Source organism: Gambusia affinis, linkage group LG02 (genome assembly GCF_019740435.1).
Source record: "Gambusia affinis linkage group LG02, SWU_Gaff_1.0, whole genome shotgun sequence".
NCBI classification, from domain to species: Eukaryota; Metazoa; Chordata; class Actinopteri; order Cyprinodontiformes; family Poeciliidae; genus Gambusia; species Gambusia affinis.
The window spans coordinates 28,704,939-28,715,302 of record NC_057869.1 but is presented as its reverse complement, the minus strand read 5'-3'; positions in this window follow the sequence as shown (position 1 = coordinate 28,715,302).

Here is a 10,364-nt window from a genome sequence, read left to right as displayed (position 1 = left end):
TTTTTCAGTGATGTAACCCCTTAAAAATATATTTTTAGTCAAGTACCCCCTGACACGGGCAAAACATTTTTGGAAAAAAAAAAGGTACAGTGCTGTAAAATCACTGTCTGATTTATTAAAGCCAAACAACTTTTATCAGTGAACCTGACAAATATATACATATTGCAAACATTGCATGGTTAAGCAAACATTGCATGGTTAAACAAAAAGGAAAAATCAGAAGACGATGACCACCAGGAAGGTATAAAACCAGTCAAAACTGAAATATGCAAAACACTGCTAATTTATAATGGTCTCTGTAATTGTACAAAATTAAATATATACATAAATAACTAAAATGTGTTCACAGAAATAAATCTACAACTTAATTTAAATAAAATATATTTTGTTTACAAAATAAATTAACTTAATAAATAAATATTTGCTCACAAAAAAAATTAACGTTACCTCTTTTAGGATAAAAAAAAAAAAGATTGCACTTTAATCACTTTGCATTGAACATTTGATTTGATTTGAACAGTATGTAACAGGCAGTGATTTATGAACAGGAAAAAAATTACTCAGTACATTTAATGAGAAATATGGGCTTGCACCTCACTGAGGATCTTTGTCATTCTTGGTGGCAGGGAGGCAACTGCAGTGATCAAGTTCTTCTCCAGGCACAGTCTGTTTCTTTGCTTTATTTTGATCAGCAACATTACTAACAAGGAGGCCTCACATAAATATGTGGATGCAAAGGGTAGTAGCTGCTCCAAAGCTTTCTGTCCCAGCTCAGGGTGCTCCTGCCTCACACACACCCAAAACTGTGTCAGAGTGGATGCACCAAACTTCAGCTGCAGGCCACGGTCAAATGCTACTTCCATCAGTTTTTCCTGATGACTGACAGGAAGCTTGCTTCTGTTTGCTTCTGACAAGAGAAATGGGTTTCTCACCCAATCCAGCTGTGCAGATTTCTCATCCATGTCAAGTAGGAGTGAAAACCACTGATCAAGTTAGCCAAATGTCCCACTATGGCTAACTTCATCAGAGCTGTCGCTACATCCTCACTGGAGAGAAAAGCATTCAGCTGAGGAAAGCAGGTGAAATCCTCCTGATCACATGCCCATTTCCACATCTCTCCTTTCTCCAGGAAACCACCCACCTTGTCATACAGGTCCAGGATGCTGGTGTCCTTGCCCTGCAAGGACATATTCAGTTCATTCAGTTTCCTGAATATATCTGCCAGATAGCAAAGCTTTGTAAGCCAGTCCGTGTTCTCAAACAAGGTGGCATGGGGAGATCCGTGCTTTGTCAGGAAGGTGTGCACTTCAGCTCGCAACTCAAATAGCCTGTTCAGTACTCTTCCACGAGACAGCCAGCGCACTTCAGTATACAGGGCAGTTCTGTGTGTTCAGCTCCCGATTTTCACAGAGGCTGCAGTACAAACGCATGCGTTAATTGACCTTGACTTAGATGAAGTTTATAACTTTAATGCTGTTGTTCAAAATATTGTGAAACACAGGGCTCATTTTCTTGGATGCTGGCGCTTCCCTGTGTATCGCAGTCGTCCACTTGATGTCAGGATTTGTTTTTAATCTGTGCTATGAGCCCTTTTGCTATGCCCGTCATTGATGCAGTCGCATCTGTGCAAACGCTGCTGCAGGATTTCCAGCTGATAGTTTTCAGTGAAAACATGTTAACGACATTAAAATGTCCTCTCTGGTTGTTCGCCTCCATTTCTTTGCAGAATAGGATGTGTTGCATTTATACTTTTGATGAGTGTAGTATCATGTTTGTAGAGAAACCGGAGCACCGGAGAAAACTTTTGTTTAAAACAAGATTAGTTTACTTTTTTTAAGAGAGCAAATTACAGTGTCTGTCTGTCTGCTACTTGTGTTTTGGTATATACAGTACAGACCAAAAGTTTGGACACATTTCAGAAAGTGTGAGAAAACCTTTGGTCTGTACTGTATATATATGTATATATGTACATATATATATATATGTACATATATATATGTACATATATATATATATATATATATATATATATATATATATATATATATATATATATATATATATATATATATATATATATATATATATATATATATATATACGTACAGACAGTAAGAGTACTATCACACTTTCAATTGAATTCAATTAGAAAGTGTGTCCAAACCTTTGGTCAGTACTGTATATTTATAAATATGATTACAACATCATAGATATAAAATATCTATGCTGTTATCATTATTGTGAAGCGCTTTGATCAATTGGGATTATTATAAATTCTCATAATTCTCATATGGTGCACATGTGAGAATTATGTGATCACAGGATACAAGGAGCATTGAACACATTAACAAAATTGTGACCCACATGTGATTACATGTTTGCACATGTGAAAATGTAAATATTTTCGTGGATTATGTGAACCACGTGATTTTTTGTAGTATTTTTTTAAGGCTACCTACCTACCTACCTACCTATCGTTTTTGTAGGAAAACTGGAGCACCCAGAGAAAACCTATTGTTGAAATTTCTTAAAGTTACTAATACCCTATATGCTACGGATTGTGGTTTTAGCACTTCGAGTGCATGTTAACAATGGCTGCTCTGTTCTCTGCAGGACAATTAATTATTCAGACATCCTCAAACGCTCCAACAACGGTATCAAACTTCATAAAACCTTCAAAGGTCAGGCCTCATATGTCTGATGTAGTTAGTGGACAATCTTACAAAGATGTCATGTAAACGATAAGTGAAAGCTGCTGTTTTCAAGAGAAAAGCAAAGAGTGGTTTGAAGAGCCAGCCATCCATCCATCCATCCCCCCCTGAATAGACCTTGCCAGGAGCATCCCTCACCGAAGGTGTCCACCAACGGGTTTCAAGGGTTGCCGCCGCAACAGGCACCAACAATCTTGCGACCACAGCTCCGATAAGCCGCCTCAATAATGGAGGCACGGAACATGGTTCACTCAGACTCCATATCCCCAACCTTCCCTGGAACATGTTCAACGTTCTACTGGAGATGGGAGTTAAAGCTCCGTCTCACAGGGGATTCCGCCAGATGTTCCCCGCAGACCCTCACAACACGTTTGGGCCTGCCAAGTCTGATCGGCTTCCTCCCCCACCACCGGAGCCAACTCACCACCAGGTAGCGGTCAGTAGACAACTCCGCACCTCTCTTCACCCGAGTGTCCAAGACATATGGCCGCAGATCCGATGACAAAGTCGATCATCAAACTGCAGCCGAGGGTGTCCTGGTGCCAAGTGCACATATGGACACCCTTATGCCTGAACATGGTGTTCGTTACTGACAATCTGTGACAAGAACAGACGTTTAACAGAACACCACTCGAGTTCAGATCGGGGGGAGTCGTTCCTTCACGCCCCTCCAGGTCTCGCTGTCGTTGCCCACGTGAGCGTTGAAGTCCCCAGCAGAACAAGGGAGTCCCCAGGAGAGGCACTCTCCAGTACCCCCTCCAAGGACTCCAAGAAGGGTGGGTAATCTGAACTGTTGTTTGACCCATAAGCACAAACAACAGTCAAAACCCGTCCCCCCACCTATAGGCGGAGGGAGGCTACCCTCTTGTTCGCCGGGGTAAACCCCCAGCAACAGGCAGTGGGATGAGAGGCAACAAGTATGCCCACTCCTGCCCGTTGCCTCTCACCGTGGGCAACTCCAGAGTGGAAGTATCTGGGAGACAGGTAGTAAAAGGTCCTTCCATCCATCCATCCATCCATTTTCTTCTTCTTGTTGGGTTGTGGGGGCGGCAGCCTGAGTAGGGAGGCCCAGACTTCACTCTCCTCAGCCACTTGGGTCAGCTCCTCCAGGGGAATCCCATTGCATTCCTTGGTCAGGTGAGAAAAAAATTTCTTCAATTGGGCCTGGGAATGAATGGGAGTTTTACACCTGTGTATTTGAAATCATCACGGAGGTACACAGAGTTGGAGTCCAGTGAGGGAGGTCTGGCAGGCATGTTATTGCTAACTCTTTGACGACTCAGTAAAGGTCTGCAAACATTGCGGGTTTTTGCCTGATGTTTTTCAGCAGAATACACAATTTTTTCCATACAGGTCTTGGAGCTACTTTCCGCTGGTCCTTCTTCTGGCAGACTCTTCCAAACATCATGATAAATAGGCTGTTTTTGTTTCTCTAGTTGGGTTATTTTACTGTTTTCACCTCCACACACTCTTTCCAATTCAATTAAGGAAAGCATGTCTTTCCTTTCAATTTCACGTAGTTCCTTTTTCTCCTGCTGTTTTTGGTGTATCTGGGAATTCCAAGAATCAGTCAGGGACTTGTTAGCTGCAGCTTTTTTCTCTTTCTGAACTTTTTCATGGTTCTGCGCTGCAGCTTCCCGTTGTTTCCTTTCTTTTAATAATCTTTCCTCCATAAAAGCCCTTTTGTTTGCTTCTTTTCTCTGTATCATTGACAGTTGGTCGTAAACTATTTTTTTATGTATTTCACGACAGCTGTCCTTGTCAGGAATGTCGCAGTCACTGTCTTGGTCTATAACTGATTCATACTGGACATCTTTTCCTGCATCAGTCACATTGTCCTGTGTCTTTGCTTTCTGTAGAGGCTCCTTCTTCTGTCTGCTTTCTTCAGCTTGATAACCAGGAAGCACCCCTTGCCGTTCAAACCTGCCCATGTCACTCTTCTGTTTCTGTTTACGGTCATATGTGGCAGCCAATTTATCTACCAGAGGGTTTTGTTTCTGACTTTTCACCCGTTGATCTATTTCCTTTAACATTTTATTACCCTTCTCCTTAGCCATACTGTTATAAAGTTGTTTTTGTAAACGGGCATCATCTGCAGCTTCTTTTTTCAAAATAGCCTCTAAGCTGTCATCCATCTTCTTTTGCTTTTCTGTGTTTGCCTCAGTCTTGTCCTGTCTAAAAAAATTCTGGTCTTTCAGTTTCTTCTCTTTTCTCATCTCAACTTCCTCAATTTGATGCAACCTATCTGACTCCATAATGGCAGCCATTTGTTTCCTTTCAATTTCAATCTTTTCCTTTTTCTTCAGTTGTTTATCTTGCATTTGAGCATCCCATGTGTCGGTCAGAGATTTTTTGGAATTGGCTTTCTTTTCTCTTTCCTGTTCTTCTCTTAACTTTTGGCCTAAATGCTGCTTAGCTCTCTCTTTGAATCGATTTTCCTCCAAAAGAGCAATGTTGGCAGCTTCTTTCTTTTTTATAGTGTCCAGGTTGTCGTAAGCGATCTTTTTACAATCCTCTAGAGACGGGACCTTTTGAGGAAGCCTCATCTCATGCTTGTTGTTGGACTGAAAGCCATCATTTTGGTCCCCAATATTTTGTTCAATCTTTTCCTGGGTGCTGAGTTTCGGCTGCTTTTCCGTCTTCTGATTCTTTTTCTCGGATTCCTCCAATCGCCGTGACCTTTCTGACTCCATCAACAAATAAGACCCTTGGTTTTTAACCTTGTCCATTGTTATCTTCTTCTGCTGTTTAAATTCAACTTGTCCATCCCATGCATTGGTCATAGACTGTTGCATTTCAACTTTCTTTTCTCTCTCCTTTTTGTCCACCAACCTTTGGGCAAACTCCCGCTTAACCATTTCTTTTTGTAACTTCTCCTCCTCTAAAGCGTCTTTGGCAATTTCTTTTTTCTTTATCTCCTCTAGGTTTTTATAGGCCATCTGCTTACATCGGTTTAGAAAAGTCTCATTTTCAGAAATTTTCTTCTCCCTCTGTTGATTAATATCTTCTGACAGATGGCCTTCACTATCATCCTTATTTCCATAGGTCATATTCTTGAAATAGTCTTGAAATCTTTCCTTTCCAAGAACTTTTTTCTCCCTTTCTTGACGTCCGTTTTCTGACCGACTGCCATCACTAATGCTCTTACATTTTTGCCTTTCCTTCACGATCTCTTCCTTTGGATTTTTAGTTACTTTTATGGCAATTTTCTGTTCATTTTCGGATGAGAAAGACTTTTCAGACCATCTGACATGTCTGTGTTTGGGAGCTTTTTCTTTCTTTATCTCTATTGGAGGTAACTTCATAAGTTCCCGTATTTGAGCTTCTTCCATTGCCCTGTTCTGTCTCTCTCTCAAAATTTCCACATCTCGTTCGTAAACAGTTTGGTTTGTCGGTCTCAGTTTCTTTTGTTGCGCTTTCCTAATAATTGCCTCATCTTTTTCTTTTATCTCCTGTTTGAATCTGTATTCATTGTCCAGTGCAATCATTTTCTCTATGTCATACATTTCTTCCATGCCTGAAGAGAGACTTGATCTGTATCCTGAGCTTCCACTAACGTCGGAGTTTGTTGTGTCGCAATTTTCCTTTTGCTCATCTGATTTTGTCACTTTCTGTCTCTTCTGCTGTTCTTTAGGTTTGTGTCTCAGCATTCTTGCTCTCAATTTCCTTTCTGCTTCTACATCTCTGGTAAACTTTGGCAGATTTGAAATAAAGCAGTTTAAAGAAGAATCCTGTTCTTGAACTTGGTAAGGGCAGTTCAGATCTTCATTCATTTCTGTCAATGTCCTTAGCAAAGGGAAAGCCCTCTTCAGTAATCTACTGGAATCCATCTTCCGTTTCTTTCTTACACTGGAAAAAATTCAGTTCACGGTAAGTATGTCTTGATAAAGTAAGTTTGCTGCTACACCTCTGGCTCTAGAACACAAGTAACAAGATATTCAAGAGGTTTCAGAGCTGATGTCACAGTCACAATCTATGACACAAAGCATTTGATCTCAGTGACATCATCAGTTAGGTACAAGTGCAACATTGGTTGCTATTGCTATGGTAACCAGGAAAAGCTCTGAAGTGATTCACACTTTCTAGTAAAAGAGACGTTTCAAACCATCAAACTTTTCCAAATAAATTCATTCATATTAAGACAAATGTAACTTTTTTCAACAATTTAGACTGTCTTCAGCCAATGTGACTGTAATTGATAAAGATTTAACAATGTGCAAAACACAATCATCTGGTTTCCCATTAAATCTGCTCAACAGTGATTTCCTCATCAAAAGAGGTTTTTGATGAGGAAAAGTGTTTGGTGAACTCAGGTTAAACTGCAGCCATTTCTCATTTAGAAATCTTTAGTGCTTTTGTCCTTCATCTCATTTTACTTTGTATAATAAATGGTTGACTTCCAGTTTTTAATTTGATGTTTTTATTTTGATGAAATAACTTCCGCTCTATATATGTTGCAGAATGGCAGCTGAACAACAGAAAAAAACAGAAGGCAAGTTACAACATATTAAAATGTGTCTTGTTATTAGCGACCAACTTGATAGAGGTACAAGGTATGTTTATTTTTTTGTAAATAAGGATGGTTCTAATTTTTTAATAGATTGAAATCGTGAATTTGTGGTGTATAAACACTAGGGCACAGTTTTGAATTAGAGTTGATATATTTAGAGGTGAACATTATTTTTAGTTGAAACATTCTTGGTTGTAAGAGTGTGTTTTTGTAGCTTCCACTGTCCTTTTTTGTGTGTGTTTGTGCTTACAGCTGTTACAGTGAAACTCAGGGTTTACTTCCAATAAACCTCACTGTTCATCAGTAAAGCCACAATCCTTCATTTGGGGTCAGGGGTGTTGCACACTTTTTTATCTTTAATCCTGTTAGGCGTGTGCTTCTGTTCATGCTTGTATATATGTGGTCCAGTGTAGACAGATGAGCCAAACACATTCAACTGAAAAACACAAGTGGCTTTTATTCCCGACTGTCCTCAGATGGAACAGTATTAATTTTGGTTTGATTTGTACAGAAGCTCATTGCTGAAACGCAGGAAAAAATATATTTTGAGTGCTATCACGTTATAGCGTGCTACTTATCTTAGACGTGATTCGTATCTTGTTTAAAGGTTATAATTTTATGTCCAGGAGGTGGCGGTATAACGCTAGGCTAGTACAGAGGCTAACAGGAATTGGTCAAGTTTAAGTTTCCCTCCATTATTAGTGTAAAACATGGAGAGATACTGATGCTGCTTTGCACTGTGGTTAAAACCATTAATAGCATGCACACTCTGAGCAGGATCCTAACCAGAACAGGACTGCACAGAAGGAAAGGTCAGTCTGGTCCTCTAGCTGTGGCGGCTTTCATAACTGACCGTCTGGATCGAAGCTGACATTGGCTTCCGATTGTAGCTTCTGATTCGGGAAATGGCTAAAGGGTCATTATAACAGAGGCACAGATGTATTTGCTGATCATTTTCTGTTCAGAATTTTATTGTACTAGGTACCGGCAGTCAATTTATTTTCTTTAGATTTTTAGTACTCTAAATGGATTTTTATTTTAAGTGTATTAACATAGGGTGACCAGATTTGGGTTTCTGAAAAGGAGGACACTTCTTTTTTTGTTGTTTTTTGCTGGCCAACCTAATTAACAGAAAAGAGCAGAAAAAATTCAGCTCATTATGTCTAACAGTTTTTGAGATTTGGGGGGGGGGTAGATGTACCTTGGCACAAACCCACCTTTGAGAAGAGAAATATGGGGTTTTTGAAAGATGATTACTTAAGAAATAAATCAATTGACACTTATTTGTAATGAAATTCTTTAAATATATGTAAATCATATTGCAAAACATGAAAATGCACAGTATAAATAGCTTACTTTTAAAACGAAGATTCTTTAAAATAAAACAAATTTCAATATTGGCCACTAACAGCAGACATGACATTTTTGGGATACCATATTTAAAAATATATGTTGAAACCAAGCCCCAGAAGCTATTTTCCCAACCAACGATGTGATCTTAACAAGCTCAATTTTTTGTAGGGGTCAGGAACTGTTTAATAAAGATTTATTAGGCCACAAAAATGCTGCCAAAGCTACTTTGACTGACGGAAACAAATTTCAAAAATTGACAAAATTGAGTATTTTTTGACACTCCCCAAATCTGCATCTTTAATCAGATTTAAATAAATCTTCTTTACTACAGATAAATTAGGCTGCTGAATAATATAAATGTCATGAAGTGGGGTTGGTGGTGGTGAGGCAAAACGCAGCAGACCCAGATGTAGTGTAGATGCAGGAGTTTAATAATGAACAAACCAGAAAACAGTCCACAGACCTGGCAGCACTGCTGAGCGGAAGGCTAATGCTCACTTCAGGTAGCAACAGGAAAGTACGAGGACTCGACAATACAGGACGTACATTGACGTTAGCAGACGTAACTCAGACGTAGGACCCGACGAAGACAGACACACACAGGTGACTCTAAATACACAAGAGGAAATCAGGGAACGAGATACACCTGGGGACTAATCACGGGGAGACAGGACAACACAGAGACTCAGACACACAGGAAACTAGAAATAAACATACAGAAAAACACAGAACACAACAATAAAGTCATCCATTTTTGGCAATCTTTGGTAGTTTCCTTGATAATGGTGGTAGGAAATAGGTTTTTTTTTTCTTACATATCTAACTTTAGATAAGTTTTGACTTGCACCAAAATGTTAATTTTTTAAAGCATTTCATCGAAACTTCCTTCTTGGATGTCAATTAGGCTGCTGCATCAGATAAAAACAATCATTTATGACTATCTTTAGTAGTTTTTATTATTTTGCTGACAGAAAATAGAGATTGTTTTTTTTGAATTTTTTTTTTTCTATGAAAAATTCCCAACTACCGACTATCTGAAAAAGAGCCAAAGAAAGTACAGTTTTTTTCTTTATTAGCTAGCTTAGCCACATTTAGCTTACAGAAGCTGGAAGTGGCGACTCGGGCGAGGTCCCTTTGTGTGTCGATATGCGTGGGGCGTCAAGCACATTGATTCTACAAGTTTGGTACCAATATAATATTAAAGCTCACAAATTAATCCTTATTTTGTTACCTAATTTTTCAGGCTTATTTTGTATAATTCATTCGCTATTTGACGATCTGTTCGGAGGTTTTAAATAATCCTAATTGGTCTTGGGTATGTCTTCTTTTTATCTTCAATTTTTACATTTCTCTCTTTGTGGATCATCAATTGTGTCTCGTATATCGCATCTCACAGCTCATATAGAACATAAATCAAATTTAGCTGATAATTAACTACACTGTAAAAAAAAATCTGTAAAAACAGATAAATGTACAGTAGAAATTTGAAGGAATTTTTAGTTTTTATTTTCAACAGATATTTGTACTGTATTTTTATTTTTCCCCTCCAGGGGTCTTTTGTGGGCTCTAGTGTCCCTTATATGACAATAGGCTGACAGGAAAGGGGGAAGAAGAGAGGGAAGACATGCGGCAAATGTTGGTCGGTCCGGGAATCGAATCGGCCGCGTCGATGACTCAAGGCCTCCAAATGTGGGTCGCGCTATCCCCTACGCCACCACAGCACGCCCCATTTGTACTGCATTTTCAATTTTATGCATTGCATCATGGGAACAAGAACCTTTGCGAAGCTT